Raw genomic sequence first — 18,639 nt, 5'->3', positions numbered from 1 at the left:
AAATATGCCAAATAATTACATCAGCTTTGAATATTAGGAGGATGATTTTTATGTCTTTGTACTGTAACAGTCTCTTATGTTGCCCTGAAGACAGTGTATTGTGTAACACATGTAGATGAGGTACCAGAATTATTTTTGTCATGAAATAATTCCCTTCTCCCTTCATCCCATTTTCTTGGTTATCTTGGTTATACGTTGCCTGACATACTAAATGCATCAGTTATTCATCTGTCCCATCTCTTCTTTTAGCTGCAGTGGCCCTATCCATACTTCATATTCAGGCAAGTAGAGTTAAGTTGTTTTTAGGCAGAAATGGCCTACAAGTCCAATCAAAGCTGGGTCACTGACCCAAGAGAGGCACAACCCAGGCCAGCTGATGAAGCCGGATGGCGGGAAGGGCTTGCAAACAGAGATGGAAGTAACCAGACCTGCTCTTTCACAGAGTTGGAATGGAAGAGAGATGGTACCAGACCCTTCATCAGTAGTGAGTGCAGAGCTAGACTGCAGAGAGAAGCTGATGTGCTATACATAGAGAGAAGAGCATCTCGGATCCCACAGATCAAGAAAAGGAAGTAGCGACAAATCCCTAGAGTTATGCTGGTTCCTGGAGGCTCTGTAGGTCTTGTTCTCATGTTTATCCGGAAAATAAGCCTCCTTTGTATAATATTATTCAGAGGAAGATAAAACTGCTTTAATGCAGTGTATGCCCTGACTGGAGACAGACTCTAGGTTCTACACCTAGGGCCCAGTATAAGCCAGAACAGATAGAATACCTGTTTACACAATCCCAATATCCTGTCTAAATGCCATCACAGGGGAGCAAAGATTTATTCTTTGATTTCTAAAGACTGTGCAATTCTCAAAGAGTCCATGTTAACATTAGCTTTGTTTCTTACTTGAAATAAAAAAAAAGTTTATGGTCATCTGAAAGATTAAATTTGGTCTATGGCTTTAAAAAGTGAAGTCTGGAGGTGGGAGAATTCACTTAGCTATTCAAAAGGGTCTGTGAGTGGGTATGAATACCAGCCTTGGAAACTCAATAGTGTATCTTTCCTGTATCATTGCATTATTTTTCAAATGTGTGTCAATGCTATTGCTATCAATAATGTAAACTTTAAATGTGAATTTTAGACATTGTTGAATTCAAAGTAGTTATTTATTGCAATGGGTTCTTTCAAAGCAGCTAAGAATGAAATTAAACTTACTAACTTTGGGATCTTGAAAAAGTTGTTGGCATTGAAGAAAAGTCCCAGAATTATAAATGGTGGTGGAAAAGATTAGGACACCTAATACAACCTGTATAGACTGGAGAAAACCTCAATAGGTTTGAAATGAAACATAACAGACTCCAATAGTAATTCCATAAGCTGAGCGTATTGCAGACCCCAATGACTGGGTGAGAGGGTTTGTTTTATTCTGATGAGTATACCTATTTAGAACAAGATAAAGGGGGTGTCATTTTCTTGATTAACTTCCAGTCTGCTTGCTTTCTTTCTTTCTTTCTTTCTTTCTTTCTTTCTTTCTTTCTTTCTTTCTTTCTTTCTTTTTATTTGACAGAGAGAGATCACAAGTAGACAGAGAGGCAGGCAGAGAGAGAGGGGGAAGCAGGCTCCCCGCTGAGCAGAGAGCACGATGCGATGCGGGGTCTTGATCGCAGGACTCTGAGATCATGACCAGAGCCGAAGGCAGCGGCTTAACCCACTGAGCCACCCAGGCGCCCCCAAACTGCATTCTTAAGAGTCACAAAAAAGAATAGATACTTGGCATCGGTTTTCTTTTCTTTTTTTTTAATTTTTTATTAACATATAATGTATTATTAGCCCCAAGGGTACAGGTCTGTGAATCGCCAGGTTTACACACTTCATAGCACTCACCATAGCACATACCTTCCCCAATGTCCATAACCCAACCACCCTCTCCCTACTTGGCATAGGTTTTCTATCTGAAAATTTGTACTGTTATCAACCTATTTGCTCACGAACACAGTTCTCTCCTTGTCTTCACAAATATAGTCATGTTCCTGTATGAATCACCTGCTAAACATCTTCCAGAATCCATGCTGCACCATTTTAGAACAAGCCAATATCACCTATCACTCCTCACCTGGGTATTACAACTGTTTCCAAACTGGTTTCCTAATTCATTCTCCAGGAAGATCATTTGACAATTCAAGTCTGATCAAGCCACTCCCTTTTAAAAATTTTCAATAGCTTCTCACTGCTCTTAGGATGCAGTAACAAGAAGAAGGAAAAAAAAAAAAAGAAATCCTAACATTCCTTGTAAGATTCATGGCAACCTGGAACCTGGCTGCTTGCTACTAATTCTGCAGCCTCATCTAATGCCACTCGTCAGTTTCTCACCGGGTTCACTGTCAAATTCATGCACGTGATGTGACCCATGAGTGGAGCCCTCTTTCTGTGAGCCTCTCTTCACCTGGCTAACCTCCACTCCCATTTAGGATCCGAGCATAAATCTCATTTGACTCTGTCCTGGATTTCCTGGACTAAGTCTCTTTGTTATGCATGCCCAAAGGAGCATAATCTTCCCTTTTTTCCAGGCTGATCAGTTTTTAATCACCTGTTTGCCCTGTCTTTCCATACCATAAGCTCCATAACAGAGTCTTTTTGCTTCTAAATATTTCCAGGACAGGGCTTGGCCCATAATAAGCACTCAAAGTTTGTTAAACTTGTTTAATCAGTTCAGGATTTTTGAGCTGGATTTTAACTGTCATATTCTTACAAAGAAATTTTGAGCCCCAAAGAGACAACCTCAGAAACCTATTGAAAACAAATTTGCTCTTCCACGTCCATATTTTCTTAGTAATTATCTATACTTCTTGTAGTGAAGTATCCCATTCTACTGGCATATTTTAATCTAAAACTCAGCTATGAACCAGGTATCATGATCCAGATACAGAAACTTGTCTTCTGAAGTTTACTAAAATATACTGTATGTTTCCATGTTAATGACATCTTTTAACATAATGACATCTTTTATGCAATCAAATATGCCTACTCTTTTATAGTTTCTTGATTGCTTATTTCTCATTATCTCTAGGTTACAAATGCATCACCTGGATTTTCCTCTAAACCTTTCCTCTAAACCAAAAAAAAAAAATTGAAGTCTTTACTATATCTGGAATACATTTTATATAGTGTGAGATAGGGATCCAAATTTCTGTGTTTCTAAGTTGTGCCAGTGCCATTTATAAAATAAACTACACTCTTCCCATTAAATTAAAATGGCACTTTTGTTGGTAATTGAAGACATCTCATAAAAAGTGAGTTATCTTTGTAGAATTTTTACTTTGTTCCACTGGTCTGTTTGCCTGTTCCTATGCCGATTCCATATTAATTTGACTATAATGTTTGTATGTTCTAACATCTGGTAATGCAAGACTACACTGACTATTCATTTTAAGACTTTTCATGACTATTCGATTTTGAGAATGCAGTGTTCCAGATAAACTTTAAAACCAGGTTAAACAATATAAATGATGACTACAGTAAAAAAACAACAACAACAAAAAAGAAAAACCCATGTCATTATAATTATTATATATTACATAAATATGATGTGTCCATATTATCTTTTCATTTGTTATTATCATATTTTCTATTCTTCAGTAAGATTTTTTAGTTATGCTCCACAAGGCACTTTGCCTTTCTTATCATTTTTAATCTTAAATATTTTATCACCTTGGTTGCTATTATATATAGAATTTTTTTTTCCACTTTTCATTTCTGAATTTTTTCGATGGACTAAAAGAAAAGACTGTTTTTGTAATTTAATTCCCATCCAAACTCCTTATCAAATATTCACTATTTTTAATTTTTATTTCAGTCTTCTAATTTTCTCTATACATAGTCAACAAAAAACAAGAACTTAATTTTTCCAATATTTATTCAGCTTATTTCATTTTCTTGTCATATTGCTTTTGCATAAATAAAAAATAGAAGTATTTAACCTTTTCTGAGACAAGGTAAGATATAAACAGATAGACACAAATCTGCATCTATTCCTGAGAAATTAACTCCTTGATAGATTTTTGCTGTACAGAATGTCTTTAAAATTCTGAAAATGTAAGAGATTTCCCTATGAGATTCAGTACTAGTAGACCGAGCTGGAAGGATATTAGAGACATTCTAGCCTGATCCTACTCTTTTACCTATAAGGAAACCAATGCCCACCAAGAGAAAGTGACTTGATCAAGATGAAAACCTAGAAGTAAAGCTCAGGCAAGAATATAAAGATTTTTTGGTCCCTGAGACAATGTTCTTTGTAAAAGTCTTGGTGATTAGAACCGTAAACATGAATTTAAGACATTATTATTTTTGTGCTGATTTTTAATATTCTGTTATATTGTTTTTATATTACAACTATAGCTAAAGAACAATTTAAAACTCTAAATTAAAAAATTTTTCAAGATTTTTATTTATTTGAGAGAGAAAGAGAAAGAGCATGAGAAGGAGGAGGGTCAGAAGGAGAAGCAGACTTGCTGCTGAGCAGGGAGCCCAAGATGGGATTCAATCCTGGGACTCCATGATCATGGCCTGAGCCGAAGTCAGTCACCTAACCAACTGAGCCATCCAGGCGTCCTCTAAATTAAAATATTTATTAAAACTTTAAATTTTTGTTACAGTTAGTTTCCAGTTTGCTTCAAGATTCATTTCCTTCTTTTACCCCAGTGATAAAACCCCTAATTTTTAGCAGTAGTTTTGCTGAATGTGACGAAACTCTGGTCAATGGCACGTATATCAATTTTGGGTATGGCACAGGGAAGTTCTTCAAAGGGAAGGGGTATGTTCTTCATCACCCCTTCCTACTTCCAGTTGATGGAGGCTGCAACCATATTGGAGCATGATGGAAGCCACACGCTAAAAAAGGCAGGGGCAAAGGTAGAAGGAGTCTAAGTCCTTGAGATTTTGTGAAGCCCCTTATCAGCCCTGGACTGCTTATTTGTGGATTTGTTTATATGGGTGAGAAGTAAGTTCTCTTATTTAAGCCCTCGTTATTTGGGATTTTCTATCATTTTAAGCTGGATCTAATACTAACTGTAAAGTAAATTATAAGGTAGAACAACAAAAGTGTCAATGTAATATCTTAAAGATGATCTCTAAGTTCTGGCTCAAAGAACAAAGAAGAAAAGAAACAAAGCATAACAGATGTTTGATATCAGAATTCTGAATATCGGGCTGCCTGGGTGGCTCAGAGTGTTAGGTGTCTGCATCTAGTTCAGGTCGTGATCCCAGAGTCCTGGGATAGAGCCTGGCATCCTCAGGCTCCCCACTCCCCTTCTCTGCCCCTCCTCTGTGCATGGTCTCTTCTCTCTCTCTCTCTCAAATAAATAAAATCTTAAAAAAAAAAAAAAAAAGGATTCTGATTATGGTCTCAAGAGCTTTAAATTTAAAATAATTATTATAATAATAATGATAATAATAATAATAGCTGTGTATTGAGTACTGCAAGGAGACAGTGGGAAGCAATCAGGAAAAGAGCTCTAATGTCAGTCTCTGCTGTTGACACTTATTGTTATGTGATTGTGGGCTTGTCACTTGCTGTTTCTAAGTCTCCATTGCCTCATCTCTATAATGGGGACAATAAAAATTCTTAGCAAAGGGGCACCTGGGTGGCTCAGTTGTTTAAGTGTCTGACTTCATCTCAGGTTATGATCTCAGGGTCCTGGGATTGAGCCCTAATTTGGGCTCCCCACTCAGTGGGAACCTGCTTCTCTCTCTCCTTCTGCTCCATCCCATATATGGGCTCACTCTCTCAAATAAATAAAATCTTTTTGAAAAAATTCTTAGCATGAGTTGTGAGCATCAGATGAATACATGCATGTAATTAAGTCAATATAACTTAACTGTATGTAGTATTATTGATTAAAAACACCATTACTACTCACCTCTATAATCCATCAAATGATAACTATGTGGCAATATTTATAATTTAATCAGTAGGATAATACTGCCACATAGGTATCATTATCTAAATGTCATAGAGAAAATGATTCATATAATTCAGAATAATTTGTGACACAGCCTGATTACAAAATCCATATTTCTTTTCATAACATCAGGCTAATCTTATTTGATCAAGATTCTATAACCTTTTAAAACATTATGTCAGACACATGAACTTGAAAGTTTGGCCTGCCAGTACCACATACTTTGTTTCCTGCTTCCTCTATCAATAATAGCATCCCTGCTCCCCTTTGCTCATCGTCTAGCTAATTCCTACTCTTGACATCTCTGAAATTAGCCTATCTCCAACCCTCACCATATGGAGATTTGGGTTCTGTGTACCCCAGAAGTGCGACCATAGTTCTCTATGCTCCTCCCATGATGATTTTTTTTTTTCAAGATTTTGTTTATTTATTTGACAGACAGATCACAAGTAGACAAAGAGGCAGGCAGAGAGAGAGGAGGAAGCAGGCTCCCTGCTTAGCAGAGAGCCCGATGCGGGGCTCGATCCCAGGACCCTGGAATCATGACCTGAGATGAAGGCAGAGGCTTTAACCCACTGAGCCACCCAGACGCTCCCCCCCCCATGATGATTCTTATCAGACCATCAATTATTGGTCTCCACTGCTGAAATGTGAGTGCCGAGAGAGCACAAACAATGTCTTATATCCTCAAGGTACATAGTAAGTGTTCAATAAACACCTGTTGAATAAATGAAAACCACGTTTAACTTAATGGAATTATAGAGACATTTAAGCATGTTTAAAGACCCAAATATGTACACCACTTGAAAGCAGCCAAGGGTTTGGCAAAAGCACTGGACACACAGGTGCTTGCAGATTTCTCTGCCTGGAAACTGTCCTAGTGAACAATGCATCACAGCATGGTTCTCTTGGAGATGTACTGCCATCAAAAGCTTTGTTGTTGTCCTCATTATTGGGGACCTTGTGAGTCATGGATAAAGTAAGAGATGCTTAAACCTTGCTCCCAGGTTTAAGCATCCTGTTCTCAAAGAGAAATGCAGTAGTCATCTCCTTCTCAAGGCCCAGCAGCTATAACCACATCTTAGTAGCAATCCCAGGAGGCTGAGTTGGAAATCTAGATCTCACTGGATTTCCCTGGAATCTATTCCAACAGCTCAAAATAGGGTCTTCCTGTCACATTTTCTTATAGTGTCATGTATTTTCTTCCATTGTACGCAATCTTATTTGTAATTTTGTGCTATTTTGTGGTTATTTGTTTAATATATGTTTCTCTAGCTGTACTCTGAGCTCAATGAGTGCAGGGATTATGGCCATTTTAGTTTACCTCATATAGCGAGTACAAGGCAAATGACAGATATGTAACAGGTATTTGTTGAAAGAATGAATGCATTGATAACATAGATAGTAGCAACACAGTGAATACAAAAACAACAGTGTAAAGCACGCAGAAAGGGCACAGATCTGTTTTTGATCTTAGAGCTATCCCTTACAAACCTCATGACTTTAGGCAAATTCTCTAATCCTTGAGCCAATTTCCTGGTCTAAAGTAGAGCTATCTCATTGGATTGTTGTGAAAATGAACGGGTTAATACACAAGTAGAACAAAGAACATGGCAGAGCCCTTCACACAGAGAGATGGAATGTGCCACGCATGTTTCCAAACACTGCACCCCTCAGAAAGCATCTCCTCTTTACCTCTCCTTGCTGGATTCACTGTGAGGAGTTGCAAAGCCCCTGAATATCATAAGGTATAGAGTATGTTGTTCATAGCTTGTGTTTTATACCCTAAGAAAGGGACACCCATATTTATTTTCACATGAAGAAATGAAAACTCAGGAAAGTTTAAGTAATTTTTCTAGGAATTCACATAAATGATGACTATAACCTGTGATGCCTCCTAGTTTTGTTTTAAAGATTTATTTATTTATTTATTTGACAGACAGAGATCACAAGTAGGTAGAGAGGCAGGCAGAGAGAGAGGAGAAGTAGGCTCCCGGCTGAGCAGAGAGCCCGATGTGGGGCTCGATCCCAGGACCCTGGGATCCTGACCTGAGCTGAAGGCAGAGGCTTTAAGCCACTGAGCCACCCAGGCACCCCTGCCTCCCAGTTTTACAGGCATTCCATTACGTAGTTCCACTCATGTCCTTCTAAAGCAGCTCTACCAGCAGGGTTCCTCAGAAGACACTGAGACGGTAACCAGCATAATATAACAAAAGTTTCTGAGCAAAGTTTGGAAACAAGGCCAAACAAATCTCAACGGCTACCAGAGTCTCTACAAGAGAAACACTAAACTCAATTCGCACATGCACGAGGAATATCTGAAAGTGGGATGGAGGGAGCATTATGTCCCTCAGAAAAAGTTTCCACAAAACTCTCCGAGGGGCGATAACTATCCGGGTCATTGAAATATTTCTTTAAAGAGATCAAGTTGAAAATGTCTTTACTACAAAATTTAAACCACTTTCCCTTTCAACTCTGCCACCTCCTTGAGAATGAGCAAACTTTCAATAGGCCTTTCTTTTAATACCTTTTCCTAAGTACCGATTTGTTCTAAAGCCATTTGCTCTTAAATATTTTGCTTAAAAATGTGAAACGATCGATGACAGTACTTGAGCTTATTGTACACGTATGTATATGTGTGTGTGTGTGTGTGTGTGTGTGCGCAGTACTCCCTCATCTCTGCTTTGAAAACCATTCTCTGCTCTTAGCCAATGTGCTTCAGTGATTAGTGTGCTCTTCCACAGACACCCAACCAATGAAGGCTCTGATAGGCTAATCCTGATTCCAACGTATTCTGCAACCTTTATTGCATGCGCCACTAACACTTCCCCTTCTGCCATATACTGGGTGTTATTTGATGGACATTTATTTGACCTCAGATGGACTAAGTGATAATGTTAGACTTGGCCAAAGAAGTGAAGTAAGGCTGTCATGGGAATGTGTCACAGGTGCTGGAGGCACCTCAGAGCAAAAGGTGAAGGAAAGAGAGGATTAAGGGCAGGAGACAATTAAACACTGGCAGACGTCCTCTGACATTATTTATGAAGCATGCCATAAGTCATTGGCGTGGGAAGGGTTGTTCATTAACCGAACGTTAGTCATTGGAAGCTGGGGGAGCTTTAGCAGGAGGCCTGTCTGAAATAAATGGAAGAGTTTCCCAAACAGATGCAGAGCACAGGTCTAAGCTAGTACGCTGACTCAGTTAGGAAACTTTTTCTAGGACCATACTCACCAGGCTCCCTGGGATATGTGGGTATTAGCTACTATTTAACTACCAGCAAATGAGAACACATACACTTAGAAAGAGCAGAGCATAGAACAGGAGACTAAGATAAACGATGAAATGCAGACTGAGGAGAATGGCAGGAGGAGAGGTAGAGGTCCAGAGTGGGAGGAGAGTGACCTACTCTGTGCTAAGCTCTTTTAGGTGGTATGTGCGCATGTATATATATGTATGTGTGTGTGTGTGTATGCAGACCTGTCTATACACATATATATGGTCTTCAACAACCCTATAAAGCAAATATATTCCCATTTCACAAGTGAGAAAATGAGCCCCCCCAAATTAATTAGGACCAAAATTCCTACCTAGTTCTATGAATCATCCAAGACTCTTACTACACAAAAGAGCCTCAGAATGTATGAATAACTTTTATAGATTTCAAAGGGAGAAGAGGATGTTCTTTTGTAACCACAGGTTAGAAATCTATCTGAAATTCCCTAGTAAATGAAGCAGGAAATAGGAGGAGAAGAGAGAAAAAGCTGAGGAGAAGAAAAATGGGTCTTAGAAGAGCTAAAGAAAAGAAGGCCATTTTGGGTGTGTGTGCGTGTGTGTGTGTGTGTGCGCGCGCAGAAGTGTTGGAATCAAGTTTTCAGCTCAGTAGTTAAGAAGGGTTGGGAGATATACTTTCCTTATCATCCCTGGGAGGAAAGAATGAAAGAATAGATCACATAAAAGTCCTCCCACAGACAGACATTGAAAGGTAAGTCATGAAATTAGTTTGAATTATAAGGGAGGTGAGGGGAGAGTATTAGAAATTCCTTTTTTGGAAGGTAATAGAGAATAGAAGTGTGATAGTATGATATTTAAATCAAAAGGAGGGGCGCTCTTGAAATGTTTTTGTTCAAGTCCTATGATTCGTTGGAGGCTTGAGTGGAAGACAAGGGTCACATTGTTCAGTTGCAGTAGCACTCCCTGTATCCCCAAAAGATACATTCCAAGACCACCAATGAATGCCTGAAACTTCAGATAGGACTGAACCTTATACATACTATGGTTTTTCCTATACATCCATACCCATAATGAAATTTCATTTATCAGTTAGGCATAGTAAGAGATTAACAAGGGTAAGTAATAATAAAATAGAGTAGTTATAACAATATACTGTCATAAAAGTTATGTGAATGTGGTTTCCCTTTCTCTCAAAATATCTCATGGTACTGTACGGATCCTTCTTCTTGTGATGATGGAGGTGATAAAATGCTTACATAATGAGATGAAGGGGGGTAACTGTTGAAGGCATGTGACTTAGCATTAGCTGACTGTTGGTCTTCTGACCAATTATCAGGAGGATCATCAGCTTCTAGACCTGGGCTGACCAGGGGTAACTGTACCTGTGTAGAGTGAAACTACAGATAAGGGGAGACAAGTGTACCTTGAAAAATAATAGAGGGACTTAAAATAGATTCAATAAGTTAACAAATGTAAAAATGTGCTCTTAGTTCCCTATTCTGTTGGGTCCAATTATATGCTGGTATTACACAGCAGGGGGGTGATAGTAAAGAAAAGGTCTAATGGCAAGGAGGTGGACTGAAAGAAAGAATGAGAAAAACGTTAGTCTGAGGTGTCGGTGTAGGCTTTTCTTCCAGAAACTCTTTTCTATGCATCCGGGTCACCTTTCTATTTCACTTGACTTAGTGAATTGCTTTTATCTGTTTTCCTAGGCTTCAATTCCATCAAGGCTGGGATTGTAACTTATTTAATGTAGATTGCACAGTGACAACACTGTGCTTGGCACATTCACTCCCTAGACACTTGTTTTACAAGGTAGGCTGCCACTGTCGAATGTTCACTGCTTTCCATAGCTCGACACCTCCCTTAGAGGTTTCATGGCGAATGTGGGTTCTACTATAACTCCAGAGAATTAAATGGTTTCAGAACACTTGATCTCTGAGGAAAGGAATGATAGTAACTATCATTTACTGCATTTTTACAAATAAACATTATGTCTTTATATATGTAGTCTTTCGTTTTCTGTTCAAGAATCCTGTGAATTACTATTTTAAATGGAAAGTGAGGCTGAGAGTTTGAATCACTTATACAAGGTCATTGAACTAATAATCTGTGGAACTGGGGTTTTAACTAAGGGTTTCAAGGGTATCAAGCTTGAAAACTCTGATACACATTTCCTACCCTACTTTCTTTTGAGCCAGTTAAAACCTTGGAGAGGGCTGAGGAATTCTCCCATTCACAAACTAAGAATGAGTAAAGATTAAATGGATGATTTTCATCTCTTTGAGGAAAGATTACCTTTATAAACATTTAAAAGAAAAGCTAAAATTTTGTATAGAATTTAAACTGATTTCACAAGTTCTTTTTTATTTTGTATAGAATTTCCTATATTAGCAAGAAAATAAACATCAAATGCCTTCAGTATAAATTTCAAAACTCTTGAATTTCTGGAATAAACAAAATTGATGGTCTTCCATTAACTCATAACACCAATAGCCAAAGGATTCCAACAAATGGAAATTGTTAACTGAAAGTCACACTTGCATGGCACTATTTGGTACATTAAAATAAAATATATTAATAAGCATGTTAACTTTATTGGTAATGCTTAATAAGCCTTCAATAAGACATTTCACTCATAATTTAGGATTGGGTTTCAAAAAATCAGAAATAAACACATTAATCACAAATTAATAAAACCAACACAAAATATAAAATGCCAAGGACTCCTGTAACACCACAGTCTACTATTTTAAGAATCTCCTATTGCAATAAAATATGAAACAACAAAAATATTAGGGTCTATTTATTTGGGTTAGAAAAAAAGTCCACCCTGGCTCCAAAGCACATTTGACATGTTAATCATTTGCAAAAATCTATTTACATTCAGCTCCTCAAAAGCTCATTGTCTTTCAGAGTCTAAGAGATAATAAATAAAATCCAAACAAAGGAGAGAAAAAAAAATTTAAACTGAAAGATTTCCATTTTCAGAAAAGTCCTTATATGAGCAAGAATAAAGAAAAACCAAATTCACTCTATAGATCTGTAATAACTGCAAGTACATTTAACCAATATGTTAACACTTTGCCTTTTATGAGTAATACTTCATAAAAATGAAATCATTTTAATTAAGAGAGCCCTACTTTCTATAAAAAGTTCGGCAATTATTGTATCACACATATTGAGCTTGAAGGCCAGTTGGTGAAAGAGAGTGCTCCAAGTCTTAAGGGTAATTTAGAACAAAAGGAAATAGATTGTTGACCTGAAGATAATCCAACAAATGGTTATAAATGCAGTGCATTGTCTTAAAAAAAAATAAACAGTTGGTGGTTACCTAGCAGGTCATCTGTGCCAGAAGCACAGTGAAGTAAGGCAGTGGAGAAATCCAGAGAAAGCATAAGAATCATGACAAATTACCCAACTTGTTTGCTTTAAGTTAGCTGGTAAGGGTATAGAACATCTCCTTAATGTATTCACAGGCACCTTATTATTAAAGTGTCAAACCTCTGTGAGGATTCTTGACTAATTTGCTATTCCATTTCTGTTTCATTCATTAAGTAGTTTCTGAAGCACCCCCAGGAGCCCCATTTGAGAAGTTCTCAATGAACCAGGCTGGGAGAAACTCAAACTATTTTGACTCACTTAAGGGAGCATAAATTATCTTTAGAAACAAACTGTAAATGAGGACTACCGTTGTGGTCCCTTCATAGTGTGAACATGTTAACCTAATTCCATAGCACAGGAGACCCATAATTCCATAGCGCAAGATACTATGGTACACACAGCTACCATAGTCTAGGTTTAGATTTCCTTCTTGACCTGTTAATATCAGTTCTTGTAACTAGGTAAAAATAACTTATATTTTGACTTATTAAGATATAGAAGGAGGAGTGCCTGTGTGGCTCAGTCAGTTGGGTATCTGACTTGGGGTTTTAGTTCAGGGAGTGGTTTTATGAGTCCTGAGATCTAGCCACAAGATAGAGACACACACATAGTTGGACTCCACACTCAAAGGGGAGTCTGGTTGGGATTCTCTCTCACCCTCTGCCCCGCCACCCACTTGAGTGCTCTCTCTCTCTCTCTCTCTCTAAAATAAATAAATAAATAAATCTTTTTAAAAAAGAGAGAGATAAACAGAAAAATATTCATGGATTAAAATGAACTCTTAAAGATGTTATTATAGAGCTTGTATATTTTTAGTGAGAACAAATTATATAATAACCTTTAATCTACTTTTCCTTTTAGTAACATAATAATATTGAAAGTAATGTAAATTGTGCCTATTTTTAGTCAAAATAATTTAATTTCTTGATGTAATTAACAAGGTGCATATAATTGATTCTTGGAATAAATATTAAATATCTTTGACATATGTTAATATCTACTATAGAATATCTACTATAAAAAGACATTGTACAGGGGCGCCTGGGTGGCTGAGTGGGTTAAGCCTCTGTCTTTGGCTCCAGTCATGATCCTGGGGTGCTGGGATGGAGCCCCGCATCGGGCTTTCTGCTCAGTGGGGAACCTGCTTCCTCCTCTCTCTCTGCCTGCCTCTCTACCTACTTGTGATCTCTCTCTGTCCAATAAATTAAAAAAAAAAGACATTGTACAAATTTTATGGAAATATGAAAAGGGTTATTGAAATCTCTGCCCTTGTGGGCTGTGCTATCATATTGTAGATATGTCTTTGAGATGAAAATGCTCCTTGATATACTGCACTTTTTATGTGTTGGAGGGATGGATTAAGTAATTTATATGGGTCCCATCCAATTCCTTTACTCCATTAGTTAGGTGAATTAACCACTGGGACAGTAGAAATACCATTTGTTAACTTATTTGTGTACCATTTCATACTTTTGGAAAATTGATACATCTATACCTACTAAATGTAATTGAGATGGACACTGTTAATTTCAACTTTAGACTAAACTGAATGTGACCCATTTTTTAAGAAAACCGTCCAATGTTCCTAAATATTTACTAATCTAAGGAGCACAACGAAAAAGACCTTCAGAATGACATTAAAAGGTATTACTCTCCTGAATTAGGTTACTTGTTTGATATTGACATTATACTGTCATTTTATGAAACTCCCCAAGGAGCTCCTCAGCAATGTTTGGAATCCAAACCTATATGCAACCCCGACAGAAAATCTATAGCTTGCACAGGACAACATTTCTCATCGTGTTATCCCATTACAGATGAAATTCACCGCATAGCAAATGAAAGCTGGGCACTTAGCAACTGCGAGTCTCTGCCTAGGCTACCTGGTGTTCAGAACAGTCTGGCCATGACTATTTTCAGAATGGGATAGTAAGACCAGGTGACATTTGTTAGAGACAGACTCTACCCAAGACAAAGCTCAACCCAATTTGGCAAAGGTTTACCATGAAGGGAAGGGATAAATTAAATTGTTAATTGGTGTGGTCCCTGACTGGCTCAGTCAGTAGAGCATGTGACTCTTGATCTCAGGGTCCTAGGTTCAAGCCCCATGCTGGAGGTAGAAATTACTTAAAATAAATAAAATTTTTAACCACTTGTAAATTTTTGAATGTTGAGGAAATCACCTCCATGCTACCTCAAAAACTTCCAAGAGTATTTAACTCCTCTTTCAAATGAAAAAAGACTCAGATCTTCCTCAAGCCTTCCCTAATGCTTCAGCTTTTCACAGGTAGAAATTCCTGGCATTCCCCTGAAGGGGCCATCTGTGGTGGTTGTCCTATCTTTCTGAGGGTGTGGGAGATTACATGTTTCAAAAGGAACAGGAGGGCTTGGATTATCTTTAAAAGGCCTAGAGCTTTACTGTCTTGGCATTCAGGAGAGAAAATGAGTGAGAAGCCGAAAGATTGAGAGGGAAAAAAAAATAAAAATAAAAAGAAGGAACGAGAAGAAGGCCCAGGTAGGCAGGTAGGATTGCTTGCTTTGCAGTCTCAGTGCCGCAAAACAGAGAAGGAAGCTGTGCAAGTACTTTCCGAGCCCTAAAGCCTTTGCAAGCGACACTGCTGTCCTCTCTAGCGCCCACTTCAGGCTGAGCTGCTGCGGCCTTCTTCCTTCCGTCTTCCTGCCCCCCACCCCTCCCCTTCTCTGCAGGTGGCTGCATCTGGAGGATTTCCATGAAGGCTGGGGTGCGTTAGGCATCTTGGATTTGGCTTCTGCCTTCTAGGAGCCAGAGGAGAGCTGGCAGAACCCATTGTGTGTTCACACTGCAGCTGCCTCACTCTGGTAGGTCGCAGGCCCTGCAGCTGCAGCAGTTTTGGAAGATGCAGGATGGACCGAGGAGTGAGGATGGTGCCTGCAGTGTCTTAGAGGGCTGGAGTCCATTAAGGATGAGAGCATGGAGGAGATGGAGAGGGGCCAGCCAATGCTCAAACAGCTCAGTTCTCTCAAAAAAAAAAAAAAAAAAAAAAAAAATCCAAGGATTCCAAACAAATTTACTGACTTGCAGAGGAGGCCAGGAAGGCCACGTTAAACATTGAATAAGGTGGGTATGTTGGAGGGGAGGGACAATAGGAAAGAGATAGAAAGCAACCTTACAAGAAAGGAGGAATGATATAGTGTGAAAAGGAATCCCTGGGATTCTCTTGAAAGATGTGCTGGGGACCAGACAATTGTTTATTTAAAGACTTCAGCAATGTCACTGAGGATGCTCAAAGTGTAGGGAGAAGGGAACATTTCTATCCCCATTACTCTGTAATTGTTTATTTCATAGACTAGAAGTTAATTGATTCTTCTAAGCTCTGTGGTGCAGGGCCTCAGTTTCCCCATCTGTAAAATAAGGGGTCTGGACTAGATGCTTTTGAAGGTCTCTGCCTGATGTGACTCTGTCAGCCTACAAGCCAGGGTATCTGATACTAAACATCTCTCAGTTTTAGTGCCAGATTCCCCATTCCTCCTGCACTACCCATTTATCAATGCAGTGTAACAACACCTGCACCATTCATGAAGCAGATCCCAACTCTCAGTGATGACCGGGAGAATGGCTCAATTATGACAAGAGATTGATCCTTCTGCCCTAAGTAAGGAAAGGAAGAACCAGTATTTACATTTTGGGTTTCCAAGGAGAGAACATTCTCGAATTTTTTATTTCAAATTTTATCCATTGTAAATTACAAATTCCTTTGAGGTGTTGGAAATATTTGGACTGCCGAAAGGGCCAAAGGGCTAAAAAATGAACTGCCTTATTTAAAGGAAAATGTATGTCATTACAGAAATTGAATCTGCTTTTTCCATGGATATCCAACTCACACTGGCCATGCTCTTCTCTTGTCTGCCTACCTCATGCCATTCTGCCAACTGCTTCAGTGCAGCATTTTCTGGAGTTATTAAACACCCCAGCTTCATGAGAGTGCACTTACGCGTCAAGTATACAGTGATACAGGACAGCCCCCCCCCACTACCACACACATGTAAGCAGTTCAGATGATAGTGGGGATAAAATATGTTTTCACAAGAGTTTCCTTTTTAATTTGCCTCAACCTGAAATCCCTTTAATTTTTTTAAAAAATTAATATGTAGAGATATAACTCCTTCCCTCCTCTTGTCTTCAAGTGAGAGGTGACACACAGATAGTATCCACTTGTGTTTTCTACACCCACTAGCATTTCCATTTCATTTTAGTCTCCAAAATATGGGCAGGAGCACAACTCTAGAAAAATGGATTCCCACTCCCCCATCTCACAGAGCACTGATCCCTGCAGTGCTCAGCACTAGTACCGAGCCTCACCATTTCCTCCAACCCTCAGCCACATTCACCAGTGCCCCTGGTTTCCAAAGGGGGTTTGACCTTGCAAAGACCCCGCTTCAGCTTCTGGGCAAGGAACAACCCATTCTAACTCAAAACACAAAACGACCTGTTCTCCTTTAAAGAAACACTACCAAATTTAACACATCTGGACTTACATTTCTCAACCCTGTATACCAGAATGTGAACACGGGATGAAAAGGCAGGTAACTAGTTTGGCTCTGACAGTTCCCATTCAGAGGCTCTGAGACTCAGGCTCTGTCTAAAACGGCTGACTATGTGATTGTACATCCTTCCCTTTTTGCCCATTCACCGTCATGACGAAAAATCAAAACCGAAAAATTATCTTCTCGTTTCTAAATAAATACTAGGAAATGTGCTTCTTTTGCGCCTCGCTCCGTGGTTCTGAACACGAACATCCCGCTCGGAAACCAACGCTGATTTCCACACCGCATCTCGTCTACTCAGTTTCACTTAGCAAACACCTTCACTGCTCTTCCACGGTGAGAAAAATGGTGCCCCAGCCCCACGGATGACAGGTTGGTACTTGACTGCAACCGCTCAATAGTTTTATCAGCAACCGGAAAACTTCACAATCGCTCAATTAGCTACTTAAATCCGTGTAAGGAAATCTGTTTAGGCTTACACTAAAAAACCACCTCTGTTTCACCTATCTTAAATCCAGCCTAAGACAGTCCCCCAAACACGCCGCATATAAACACTCCCCCTTCCCCCACCCCCATTATCCCAAAAGATCCCCCCGTTGACAGGCAACACATTCAGATGGCCAGCATTAACCAAAGCAATCGCCACCATGCATTCAGAGGCATCTATGCAAAGTATGTGACAATAGCCAAAGCATCTCTCAGACAATTGGCTGTACTACACATGCAGAAAAGCAACGAAGATTGCATTTTCCACTTACAGTTATAGCGCTGCGCACGGTCACTTAACGAAAATGATAAAACTCAACAGTTCTTTATATATATGTATAATTCAGGTAAACGGTTAAGCCGTCTCTCTGAGCGGTTCTCTCGCGCTTTTTTTCTTTTTTCTTTTTCTTTTTGGCTCTGGAGCTCTAGGCTGCTTAAATCCCTCTTGGATCGCGCCTCGCAAGCCCAGCCGCCGCCGCAACAAGCTCGGGTAAGTCTCTGCTGCAGATTGGGAATCCCATAGAAAACCTAGGGTCCCTGGAGCTGGATGCGCAGGCGCGCGAGCCGCCGAGTCTCGAGGCACCCCCTCCCCTTCCCCTCCTCCCTCCTCCTCCAGCTCCGCAGCCCCAGCTTGGAGAGCTCTGGAGTCGGTGACCAAAAGCAGCCTGGCATTGGCGCATGCTCAGTTGGAGGGGCTCGGAGTTCCCGCGGGTGGATTCCATGTCTCCAGATTTTAGCAGAAACTCAAAAGGAAAGTACATAGGAAAAGAGAGCCAGACTACCCGAGCAGCCTGCACCTGGGCAGGCGGTAGGGAGAGCCCGTTGGGCTCACCACACCCCGCCCTTGTGAAGTCTGATGATGAAGGCGAAGGCCAGAGACGGGACACTTGGAGTCTTCTATTCCCAGGGCTCCCAGCCCTAGAGGGCCCTCGGCCCACCTCTTGTCAGGTTGGAAGGTGACGGAGAAAACTGCAGAAATCCTATTCTCTAGATGAAATTGTATCCCCAGCTAGCTCTGAGCATATGTACCCGGCTCCCTGTGAAGGAGTGGTTATGGAGGCCACTT

General features: G+C 39.6%; 1 protein-coding gene across 1 annotated transcript in view; it reads right to left on the bottom strand.

Moving 5' to 3' along the window:
* VSNL1 (visinin like 1) overlaps window positions 1-18,244 on the bottom strand; it is a 99,807-nt gene extending 81,563 nt beyond the window's left edge. Inside the window, exon 1 of the mRNA XM_082744156.1 lies at window positions 17,846-18,244. The gene's annotated coding sequence lies outside the window, so the exon portion shown is untranslated. The remainder of the gene's footprint in view (window positions 1-17,845) is intronic.
* Window positions 18,245-18,639: the final 395 nt, after the last annotated feature.

Source organism: Mustela nivalis, assembly GCF_964662115.1.
Source record: "Mustela nivalis genome assembly, chromosome: 8".
Classification (NCBI taxonomy): Eukaryota; Metazoa; Chordata; class Mammalia; order Carnivora; family Mustelidae; genus Mustela; species Mustela nivalis.
This window is presented reverse-complemented; position numbering and strand designations above follow the sequence as displayed.